General features: G+C 36.0%; 2 long non-coding RNA genes across 2 annotated transcripts; both read right to left on the reverse strand.

The window, feature by feature from the left end:
• Window positions 1–2,829: 2,829 nt before the first annotated feature.
• LOC107809349 (uncharacterized) lies at window positions 2,830–4,229 on the reverse strand. The gene is made up of 3 exons (XR_001653392.2): window positions 4,074–4,229; window positions 3,439–3,507; window positions 2,830–3,078 (listed from the first exon to the last, which is right to left on the reverse strand). It is a non-coding gene; the product is annotated as an uncharacterized LOC107809349 (long non-coding RNA).
• Window positions 4,230–5,522: 1,293 nt separating this feature from the next.
• Window positions 5,523–7,416, reverse strand: LOC142169149 (uncharacterized). The gene is made up of 3 exons (XR_012698892.1): window positions 7,270–7,416; window positions 6,140–6,208; window positions 5,523–5,833 (listed from the first exon to the last, which is right to left on the reverse strand). It is a non-coding gene; the product is annotated as an uncharacterized LOC142169149 (long non-coding RNA).
• Between the last annotated feature and the right edge of the window lie 5,262 nt (window positions 7,417–12,678).

The raw sequence follows: 12,678 nt of genomic DNA on the forward strand, positions 1-12,678 counted from the left end.
GGGGTGAAGCAGTTCAGACAGCCTGTTACCTGATCAATAGGAGTCCATCAGTTCCGTTGGCGTTTGAAATCCCAGAGAGAGTCTGGACCAACAAGGAGGTGTCCTACTCGCATCTGAAGGTGTTCGGTTGCAGAGCTTTTGCACATGTACCAAAAGAGCAGAGAACAAAGCTGGATGATAAATCTATTCCCTGCATATTTATCGGATATGGAGATGAAGAGTTCGGGTACAGACTGTGGGATCCTGTAAAGAAGAAGGTCATCAGAAGTAGAGATGTAGTCTTCCGAGAAAGTGAAGTTGGAACTGCTGCTGATATGTCAGAAAAGGCGAAGAATGGTATAATTCCTAACTTTGTTACTATTCCTTCTACTTCTAACAATCCCACAAGTGCAGAAAGTATGACCGACGAGGTTGCCGAGCAGGGGGAGCAACCTGGTGAGGTTATTGAGCAGGGGGAGCAACTTGATGAAGGTGTCGAGGAAGTGGAGCACCCCACTCAGGGAGAAGAACAACCTCAACCTCTGAGGAGATCAGAGAGGCCAAGGGTAGAGTCACGCAGGTACCCTTCCACAGAGTATGTCCTCATCAGTGATGAGGGGGAGCCAGAAAGTCTTAAGGAGGTGTTGTCCCATCCAGAAAAGAACCAGTGGATGAAAGCTATGCAAGAAGAGATGGAATCTCTCCAGAAAAATGGCACATACAAGCTGGTTGAACTTCCAAAGGGTAAAAGACCACTCAAATGCAAATGGGTCTTTAAACTCAAGAAAGATGGAGATGGCAAGCTGGTCAGATACAAAGCTCGATTGGTGGTTAAAGGCTTCGAACAGAAGAAAGGTATTGATTTTGACGAAATTTTCTCCCCCGTTGTTAAAATGACTTCTATTCGAACAATTTTGAGCTTAGCAGCTAGCCTAGATCTTGAAGTGGAGCAGTTGGATGTGAAAACTGCATTTCTTCATGGAGATTTGGAAGAGGAGATTTATATGGAGCAACCAGAAGGATTTGAAGTAGCTGGAAAGAAACACATGGTGTGCAAATTGAATAAGAGTCTTTATGGATTGAAGCAGGCACCAAGGCAGTGGTACATGAAGTTTGATTCATTCATGAAAAGTCAAACATACCTAAAGACCTATTCTGATCCATGTGTATACTTCAAAAGATTTTCTGAGAATAACTTTATTATATTGTTGTTGTATGTGGATGACATGTTAATTGTAGGAAAAGACAAGGGGTTGATAGCAAAGTTGAAAGGAGATCTGTCCAAGTCATTTGATATGAAGGACTTGGGCCCAGCACAACAAATTCTAGGGATGAAGATAGTTCGAGAGAGAACAAGTAGAAAGTTGTGGCTATCTCAGGAGAAGTACATTGAACGTGTACTAGAACGCTTCAACATGAAGAATGCTAAGCCAGTCAGCACACCTCTTGCTGGTCATCTAAAGTTGAGTAAGAAGATGTGTCCTACAACAGTGGAGGAGAAAGGGAACATGGCTAAAGTTCCTTATGCTTCAGCAGTCGGAAGCTTGATGTATGCAATGGTATGTACTAGACCTGATATTGCTCACGCAGTTGGTGTTGTCAGCAGGTTTCTTGAAAATCCTGGAAAGGAACATTGGGAAGCAGTCAAGTGGATACTCAGGTACCTGAGAGGTACCACGGGAGATTGTTTGTGCTTTGGAGGATCTGATTCAATCTTGAAGGGCTATACAGATGCTGATATGGCAGGTGACATTGACAACAGAAAATCTACTACTGGATATTTATTTACATTTTCAGGGGGAGCTATATCATGGCAGTCTAAGTTGCAGAAGTGCGTTGCACTTTCAACAACTGAAGCAGAGTACATTGCCGCTACAGAAACTGGCAAGGAGATGATATGGCTCAAGCGATTCCTTCAAGAGCTTGGATTGCATCAGAAGGAGTATGTCGTCTATTGTGACAGTCAAAGTGCAATAGACCTTAGCAAGAACTCTATGTACCATGCAAGGACCAAACACATTGATGTGAGATATCATTGGATTCGAGAAATGGTAGATGATGAATCTCTAAAAGTCTTGAAGATTTCTACAAGTGAGAATCCCGCAGATATGCTGACCAAGGTGGTACCAAGGAACAAGTTCGAGCTATGCAAAGAACTTGTCGGCATGCACTCAAACTAGAAGACAGTGCTACCTCCTCTAGATGAATGAGACTGGAGGGGGAGATTGATGATGTCCATCTCATTGAAGAAGTATTAGGCATGTGCCTAATAAGAGTTTTCTTTGGTTTGGTAGCCAACCTTGTTGACTTGGTTTGGTTGGTAGCCAACCTTGTTGAATTTCTTTGGTTTGGTAGCCAACTTTGTTGAATTGTGAAAAGTGTGTGTAAATTGTCAAATATTGTAGGCTTTAGAGGGTGAAGCTTTGGCTATAAAAGGAGAGCTTCAACTCTCATTTCTACACACCAACAAAGAGAGAAAGAAAGAGTAAGGTTTCACAGACAAGGTATAAGAAAATAGTCTGTGAGGAAAATAGAGAGAGAGCGATATTGTAGTGAGGTGGGAATATCAAAAGAGGGTTATTTCTTTTGAGTGTTGTAGTGGTCTTTGGAGTATTTACCTCCGACCTACAAAGTTGTAAAATTCCTTACTATAGTGATATCAGTTGCTCCTCTCGGGGTCGTGGTTTTTCCCCTTATTCAGAAGGGTTTTCCACGTAAAAATTTTGGTGTCATTGTTACTCTTTTATTCTTGTTAATTACCGTATCTCGGTGCTACATTATTATTCCGCTTTATTACCGTGAATATTATTTTGGTAAGAGGTTTATTCCCAACAATATATGCATTTATAATTAAGAACGAAACATTATTACAATATTATTACAGACGCTGCTTCTGAAATATAATTCAGAAACGCAGAAGTTCTCACCAATAATTCAAACTTAAGCAACATAAATTGGTAGCCCAATTGAAGTAGAAGAAATTAAGATCTTCATAAACTATAATATGGTAGAAATTAACGTGGTTTATTTGTTCATGCCAGTGGCATTTTTAACGGCCTCTGCTGCTTCTTGTGTTTTGGCCTTCACTTGCTGCCCCACCTATATCAAAATATCACCAAAATAAAAAAGAATATTTCTAATATAAATAACCTTTAAAAATTTCAGATTTTTTTGCAAAGACTAATATCTACAGGATGCTAGGGCGAAGCTTAGATTTTGAGTTAAAGGTACTTAAACTTCTAAAAAGAGGTTATCGGCCCTGGATAAATTATTTATATAGATTAAATGAATTTTGAAGAACAAATCTAAGTAACCGCTCACTCAACCGCTTTAGCTAAAAATAGCTTGCGGATATATAATTTATGTATACCGGATAAGAATAGTAAATAGTAAATTCGGTCGGCTATTTGTGTAAATGTCACGTTTGATTGATAAATGAATAATTAATAATGTCCGAACCTCTTGCGCTGTTTCCTTGGCAGACTGCACAGCAGTCCCAGCTTTCTCCAACAATTGATTACCTATTTCCTGAGGCATCGCAAATTCAAAAATTATCACAGTGTTATCTAGGAAGTACTGAAGTAGTAGCTAAAACAGTTAAACTTCTTTTACGTATAGACATCTAGAGTGAAAAAATAAGACAAATTTCATGCAGAAAGGAAGAGTTTTTTCGTTCCAAAACGATACTGGTGGTGTCCGAAATCCATTAAATGTTTTCACCAATGCAAGTATCATATAATTCTGTTCATTAATACTTAGACGGATCCACAGATATTTTTTATCTGTATTTGTTATGTAACGTCATGGTCTCCTACGATTTTCATCAACTTTATTAACTATAAGCTCACTAAATGGAATGTTTTAAAAAAAACAAAACTCCTATAGAACCTATGTTGAAAAAAAGGCTAAAAGACGCCCCTACTCGATTGAATGAAATTAGTAAAACTAAGATTGGACCATGATTTTCTATATCGTAGTTATATCCGGGTCAACTTGCAAGGGATAATTCTATCGTCAATATTTAAACATATAAAAAGAAAACACCAACTAAAAATGAAAATCGCATGGAAGAGATACTGAAGATTAATGCAAACCTGGGCTTGGCCCTTAGCTACACCAACATCGTAGCTCAATTTCTGATTTTTGTCCATGGTTTTTTGCTTTTGAACTTGGAAATATTTAGAAACAAGTAGTGGACACAATTAACCTTACAATTGCTTATGGATGTGTTTTTCGTTTTACAAAGACTTTGTATTTATAGATTTGTAAGCCAATCCAATGCTGACATCTGGATATCTAGATTTTTAAGGTAAGTGGTAAAACACATTCTTGGCCACAGGACTAGGAAGATGTTTTTGGTTTTACGCTCTGTATTAATAGATTTTAATGCTAGTCCAATGCCGACATCTGAAAATCTAGTTTTTTAAGATAAGTGGTAAAACACATTCTTGGCCACAGGGTACTAAGGAAGGTGTTTTTTGTTTTACACTCTGTATTTATAGATTTTAATGCTAGTCCAATGCCGACATCTGAAAATCTAGATTTTAAGATAAGTGGTAAAACATATTCTTGGCCGTGAAACTTTCCGGCGCGTATTCGAATTTAGTCAAGCCTCAATACGAATATTGAACACCGAGTGAAAAATTAAAAAAGAGAATAGGAAGAGGTTGAAAAACAATCACTGACATTTGGGATGAGTAAATTTATGAGATTTAATTTCTATTAATTTGAGATAAATTCGAAATTGTTCGAATTGTCTAATCATCAATTATTAATATTGGTAAGCAACCCAAAGCGAATTGATTATAACTCAATTGGTGACCATCATATACCATCCTAAACTATCCACGTTTTGTAATATAGCCTAACTTAGTTTAGTAATATATTACAAATGTTATTTTCGTTATATTACCCTTTTCCCATGATATTAATAAGAATAACATAGGAGATGATCTGTAATTAAACAAAGAATTTTTTTGTAAGATTATTTTCTTTTATTAAAATTATAAATGGTTATAGGAGCATCACTTTCTTTACTTTTTTTGGAAAGAAGGATCATAATAAAAATGATCTTTTAATAATTATATGACTCTTTTTTATAGAAAATTGATGAAAATAACACAGAAAATAAGTAAATAAAATACAAAAGATCGATCGTTGTATTCATTTTCTTATATTCAAATTGTAACTAGTCATAGAATATCATTTCCTTACTAATAATAATAATTGTTTTGGCATGCATCGGATGGAGTATTTGACACAGCTGGGATCGAACTATCGTGTCGAAAACTTGTAATTCCCTAAAAGATAAAGGAATATTACTGATACGAATTATTTGTTATTTCCATCACGTTGTCGTTATAATATTGAGAAAAGTTTTAGTAATATTTTGTGAAAGTCCGATTATGGTCTACACACACACACACACACACACACACACATATATATATATATATATATATATATATATATATATATATATATATATATATATATATATATATATATATATACTGCAATTTGAATCCAAGTAGAGAAACTACTTATAAGAACCAAACATTATTACAATATTATTATATTATTGAGGTGGAGTGTCTGCATATTCTTAGTTTTGAACTAAATATATTGTGTGGTACCTAACTCGCTCACGTTTCTATAATTCATAAATATAGAACCTCTCAATAAATAATTCAAACCTAAGAAACATAAATTGGTAGCCTAAAATAAGAAGAAATAAGATCTTCATAAACTATAACATTGTGAAATTCAATGTCATGGTTCATTTGTTTATCCCAGTGGCATTTTTAACTGCATCAGCTGCTCCTTGTGCAGTGGCCTTCACTTGCTGCCCCATCTATATCAAAATATCACCAAAAATATAACATATTATCTTTTACTAATTATATATATAAGTTTAAATTCCAAAATGTGTTGATGTTATACGATCAATCACTTATAATAAAGCAAATATGTATAATAAACATTACTAATAAACATTAATTGGTAATATGTTATCGATAGGTTAAACTAAAATGATACTGTGCTAGCATAAATTTATTTTTACTATGTCGATCAATGTATATATCTTAATCCATGATAAATAAGTTTAGAAAAATCAGATAATCTTGTCTAATAACGATGATAATAGAAATGGTCAAACCTCTTGCATTGTTTCCTTGGCAGACTGCGCAGCATTCCCAGCCTGTTCCATCAACTGATTACCTTTTTCCTATATGCATCAAAATATTACAAACGTTATATATCCAGGAAGCAGTAGCTAAAAACATTTTCAGCCCTTACTTAACTAAAGACAAGGTTGCACGAAAAGAAATGTTTTTTTTTCTTCTTTTAGGTACTCGCACGACGGCTCAACATTGTTGGTGGCCTAAAGCAAAATTTCGATGAGAGGGCTTAATTTTTTTTTTATTTTTAAAATTATATATTTTTATTTGAAATTTATTTTCCTAACTCTTTTAGATGCAAAATTATTAATAATTTTCTTATAATAAATTTATTCTAATAATTGTTTTTTGGAAAAACTTCTCTCCCCGGATGTAACTGTTATAGTAGTATTATTCTATAAGGAATATAGGCATTTGAAAAAAAAATTAAGTCTTGTTATCTTATTAAGTATGTCGATTAGAGTCTTATCTTGTACTGTAATATTTTCCTTAGCGCTATATAATTTGAGAAATAAGTCTAAACTATCATGTCAGAGTGGCTATTATGTTTTTATCGAGGTGAGTCAATATTTTTTTTAAATTTTTATCATCTAGTGACCTCAATTTTTACCCACCACATAACAAAATCAAAAATGTTCTTATATGCTTCGGATTATTCAAATCTCAACAGTCAACATTAGTAATAAATTATTTTTTTTTCCTTTTTTGTATTAAAAATTATACTTTCTAATCTTAAGATAATCAATTATTTATATAAAATTAATTCATAAAATTATTACCAACGAAAAATGGGGCCCCCAAAATTTTGGGGCCTTAAGGAAGTTGAACTGCCTTACACTTCAGTCGGCGTTAGGCACTCGCGTTGGATATGTCCAGTAAGAGGGATAAGGTGCCTCTACCAAAATATTCTTTTCATTCCACAGACTCAAATGCATAACATTTAAATAAGAATGAAAGGATCTCAACCATCTCACCACACTATTTATTTTGAAACAACGTGTAACTATATATGCCACAACTTAGAAATGAAATTTCTAAAACTAAGATTGGGTGCATCATATATATACCCCAATAACTAGAATTTAAACAAAGAAAGAAATGGCAACACCTGGGCTTGGCCCTTGGTCTCGCCAGCTTGGTAGCTAATTTTCTGAGAATTATCCATGATTTGCTTTTGAACTTGGAAAAACAGAAACAATAAGTAATGATACAATTTAAAACTGAAACTCTTGTAGATTTTACAATTGTTGGATGTGTTTGTTTTACGATCGAAGACTCTGTATTTATAGATTTGAATACTCATCCAATGCTGACATCTGTAAATCTTGATTGTAAGGTAAGTGGTAACACACATTCTTGGCCTCAAAACTAGGAGAATTTGAGAAAAAGTCACCTGTCCAAATTTAGATCGGGGTAAAAGAATTTCACACTTACAAATCCCTTAAAACTCAGTAACTTTGACTTAAAACTCATATATGCGTTTAAAAATTTACTAGATAATTACAAATAATAGATTCCAAACTCAATAAATTGAATGATTTGTGGTAGGATTCCAAATTCGAATCCATAATGTTCTAATACTGAATTCACATATGAGTTCTTTCATAAAAAAATATAGTTAGTAACCTGAAAAATAAGATAGGTTACCTATAACAACATGTTAGAAGAAAATAATAGTTAAAAAGATTTAAGTTAATCAATACTAGAAGTCGCATTTTTCTCTCTTCTCTCTCGGCGCACGTTAAGCGTGCTTTGCTAACAAGCGCTGATTGAAAATAGGGAGAGGGCGACCAAAACAGACTATGACAAAGGTTCAATTAGTTGAGTTCATTGCATCAGGAAGTCGGAATGAAAGTCTGGGAAGAGTCTCAACACAAATAGAAACCCTAGGATGCGAAAAGGGAAAAACATCGACAGTGCCTAATTCTGGAGGATCTTGTGCCATGAAGATGAATTCACCAACCAATCTAGGAAATTCGAGTACTAGTATGATGAATTCTACACCTAAATCTGCTGGTGTGGTGATTGGTGTGGGAAGCCCAGCAACAACAATTGTTCCATTGCCTACTATAGCGAGAACAATGAGCATGCAATATGAAAAACTTACGACGATGAAAGAACACTCAATCAAGAGACTACTGATAGTACAAGCAAAACAATCCAAATGGAGGAGCAAAAAGGAAAGGAACAGAGTACTACCAGTGCACAAATTCAGGAGAAGACAAAATCAGATTCTAGGAAGGGTGAGAGAACTTGGGCAAATTTGTTTACTAGTAACAAGATGGCTGCAAGAGGAATGAACCTAATGTTTATACCTCCTATGATTCAAGATGGAATCAGGAAGGTCCAACGACAGCAGGAAGAGATGGAGGCTGAAAACACAAAATGGCATAAGGCTGTTTATATTGTATGTTATTGGGGATTCTCCATCAATAGGAGCCATGAAGCGGTTTATAGCCTCACAATGGAATTTTGCTGCTAAACCAAAAGTCTATTACCATAATGTTAGCCCAAGTTAAGGATAGTTTTGAAGATTGACAAAGAAACTCAGGGATGAACCAGGTCCATCACTGGTAGGCATAGACACATGCAGATTCAAAGTACGTGAGATGCACATGCAGGAGATAAACGAAATCTGGCATAATAATAGATATCTCCTGATCGAAAAGATTGCATAATTGATAAGGAGAAGGACTCCTTACTCAACGAGAATATTATCCAAGATAAGGATGGAGTTAGTAGTTGAGATTAACTAGAACTCTTCCACCAAGGAAGAGTAGCATTAGAACTCTAGTTATTTTCTACTCTAATAACTCTATAAATCGCAAGATGTTCTTATTCTACAGGTGACACACAAAAGCAGAAGTTAAACGTGAATTGAGAGCAAAATAGCAAGACATTTTGCAAGCAGTTCATGTGTGATTCAAGTGTGCGAACCTGAAGCTACATGAACCAGATAGAAGAGCCCGTTCCAAGTGTCCGTCTCTTATTCTAGTTAAATTGTAGTAGGTATTTTCATATTGTACCTTTCAGCTTTATCTAGAGGCAATTGTAATAGGTACTCAAAGTATTCAAGTTAGAGTTAACTTGAAGTTGTCGTAGCAGTTAGAGGCTGGTTGCCACAACGGGATTAGAGTTAATCCTAGGTTTACAAAAGTATTTTGTAAATGTAATTTTTGGCTCAGTGATTTAGTGGCGAGTTTGGGAAAATCCTACTGGGAAGTAGGTCGTGTTTTTTTTACCTTTTGAGCCGGGTATTTTTCACGTAAAATACTTGTGTTCTTTAATTTTTGTATTTATTATTCCGCAACAGTAGTATAAGGAACACATAGAAGAACCAGGTCCTTCCATAATCTGTACACATAAAAAATTGGACACCACACAAACCCCCCCCTCTCTTTTATGGTATTGAAGTTAAAACATCAATTGGTATCAGAGCAGGTTATCCTTGAAGAGTCTAACACCTTAGGAGAAGATCAAGATTAGTGCACCACCTGGAAACTGGGAAGGGCAATCCACTGCTAGGCCACCACTCTTCAACGGCCAGTATTACTCTTGGTGGAAAAACATGATGAGAGATCACATCATAGGAGAAGACTATGAGCTCTGGGACATTGTCACAGATGGTCCACTAGCTACCATGAAGATAAATGATGAAGGAGAAGAGGTGCCAAAAACAAGAGCTGACTGCACTGCTGACGACTTGGGGAAATGGGAGAAGAATGCTAAAGCCAAAAAATGGCTTGTATGTGGACTCGGTCCAGATTAGTACAGTAGAATCCAAAGCTGTACCGCTGCTAAGGAAATCTGGGACACTTTGCAAGTGGCCCATGAAGGAACACCTCAAGTGAAGAGGTCCAGAGGAACACTACTATATTCTCAATATGAGAATTTCACCGTGAAGGAAGGGGAAACCATCCAGGAGATGTATACAAGGTTCACCACACTGACAAATGAACTTAAGTCTCTTGGAAGGATTATTTCTGAAGAAGACAGAGTTGAGAAGATTCTGACAAGGGTTCTGCTAGTTACTTGGGAGAGAAAAATCATTGCCATTCAGGAATCAAAGAACATTGCTACTCTTAGGTTAGATGAGCTAATTGAAAATCTCACTGCTTATGAACTTAGAAGGCAAACCATGAAGATGGATGTACCCAAGAAGAAAAGGCGCCTGGCACTCAGAATCACTGAAGGTTCTGATCTAGAAGATGATGAAATGGCTATGATCACAAAGGACTTCAAGAAGTACCTAATGAGAGGAAAGGGTTCTTCAAGAAGTGGAGGCTACATCAAACCAATGGTTCCTGAAAAACAGACCAATGAGGGTTGCTACAAGTGTGGGAAGACTGATCACCACATCAAAAACTACCCTCAATGGGAAATTGAATGGAAGAAGGAAAGAGCTGAACGAAGAAACAGAAAGAAGGAACAAGTTCATCCCAAGAAGTACAAAGGATCAACAAAGGATATGGTTGCTGCTTGGGGAGAAAGCTCAGATGAGGACTCAGATGATGAAGATGAAGATGAACAATCACTTATGGAAATTGGAGAATCCGATGAGGAATCTGAAGTAAGTATAATCCATCTAAAAGACAATATTAAGTTTTTGTCTAAAGAAAGGCTATCTAAGTTACTTCTAGATTTCATTGATGAATCTGAGGATATAAACAATGAAAAGAAACAGCTATCTAAGGAATGTGTAATTTTAAAAGCAAAGTGTAAGAACCTGGAACTTAGAGTTAGTGAGACTGTAAGTGAAAATACTGCACTAAAGAGCCAGGTTCATACATTTGAATCAAATATTCTAGAACTTAGATCTAAAAACCTAAAACTGAAATTAGGAACAAATTAGAAGACAGTTGATTGCACACAACTCACTCTAGAAGAAAATGTAGGTAAACTAAAAGATGAGTTATATAAGAAGGATAAGCAGGTAATAATTTTGACAAAGGATCTAGGCAAGGTCAAGCATGAACTAGACAGAACTTGTAAATGGAACAAGTCCTCTGATGCACTTTCATGGCTACAGGAACATCACAGTAGCAATAGAAGAGGAATTGGCTTTGGGAATCTGCCACCTAAATAGGATCCCAAAAGCAAGTATCTCACACTTCCTGAGAATAAAATTTGCACACACTGTGGTAAGACTGGTCACTATAAAAGTGAATGCACTGCAAAAGAAAAGGCTAGTCAAAAGAATAAAAAGTTTGTTCAAGTGAAAAATAGGCTACCAGGTTGGGCTAAAAAGAATTTGATTCATCCTTTAGCCTATAGAAAGGGACCCAAACTAGTTTGGGTTCCTAAGACTAACCCTTGATTTCCTTTTGCAGGTCCAAGTGAAGGGGAGCAGCCAAATATGGTACATTGATAGTGGCTGCTCAAAGCACATGACAGGAAGAAAGAACCAGTTCCTTTCACTTGAGGACCTCAAAGGAGGTAGTGTCTCCTTTGGAAATGGTAAGAAATGTGAGATCATTGGGGTTGGTAAGGTAGGTAAGAATGACTGTCACTCGATTGAGAATGTCTATTTGATAGATGGCCTAAAATACAGTCTAATTAGTGTATCACAACTGTGTGATAGAGGTAACTTGGTAGCATTCACCTCTACAAAATGCTTTGTGATTAATCTTACCACTGACAAGATTGTTTTGCAGGGAAAAAGAGTGAACAATATATATATTGTAGATCTATCCACATTGTCAGAAAATGAACTCACTTGCTTAAGTATGTTGGACAATGATCCCCTCCTTTGGCACAAGAGACTTGGACATGCAAGTCTGAGTCAACTCAATAAATTAGTCTCCAAGGACTTGGTGATAGGACTTCCTAACATCAAGTTCAAGGAAGACAAAGTTTGTGAGGCTTGTGCAAGGAGGAAGCAGGTAAGATCTTCCTTTAAATGAAAGAAAGTGGTAAGTACCACCAGAATGATAGAACTGGCCTATATGGATCTCTGTGGTCCAATGAGAACATTAAGAAGATGTGGTAAAAGATATGTGATGGTGCTTGTTGATGATTACTCTAGGTTTACTTGGACATTGATTTTAACATCTAAATATGAAGCATTTGACATGTTCACTTCTTTTGTTAGAAAAACTCATAAACAACTAGGTAATCAACTTGCATCAATAAGGTCTGATTATGGCACTGAATTTGAAAATGCTAAATTTGCTGAATTTTGTGATGAGCATGGCATAAATCATAATATTTATGCTCCTAGGACTCCACAACAAAATGGAGTAGTTGAAAGAAAGAATAGGACACTTGAAGATATGGCTAGGACTATACTTCTTTCTAGTAAACTTCCCCATAGATTCTGGGCAGAAGCTGTAAATACTGCATGCTACATCATAAATAGATGCATGACTAGACCTCTTGTTGAGAAAACTCCCTATGAGTTACTTAAAGGGAGGAAACCAAATATATCCCATCTTAGGGCATTCGGATGCAAGTTCTTTGTGCACAATAATGGTAAAGACTCCCTAGGCAAGTTTGATCCCAGAAGTGATGAGGGAGT

The sequence above is a fragment of the Nicotiana tabacum genome, chromosome 14 (genome assembly GCF_000715075.1).
Source record: "Nicotiana tabacum cultivar K326 chromosome 14, ASM71507v2, whole genome shotgun sequence".
In the NCBI taxonomy this organism is placed as follows: domain Eukaryota; kingdom Viridiplantae; phylum Streptophyta; class Magnoliopsida; order Solanales; family Solanaceae; genus Nicotiana; species Nicotiana tabacum.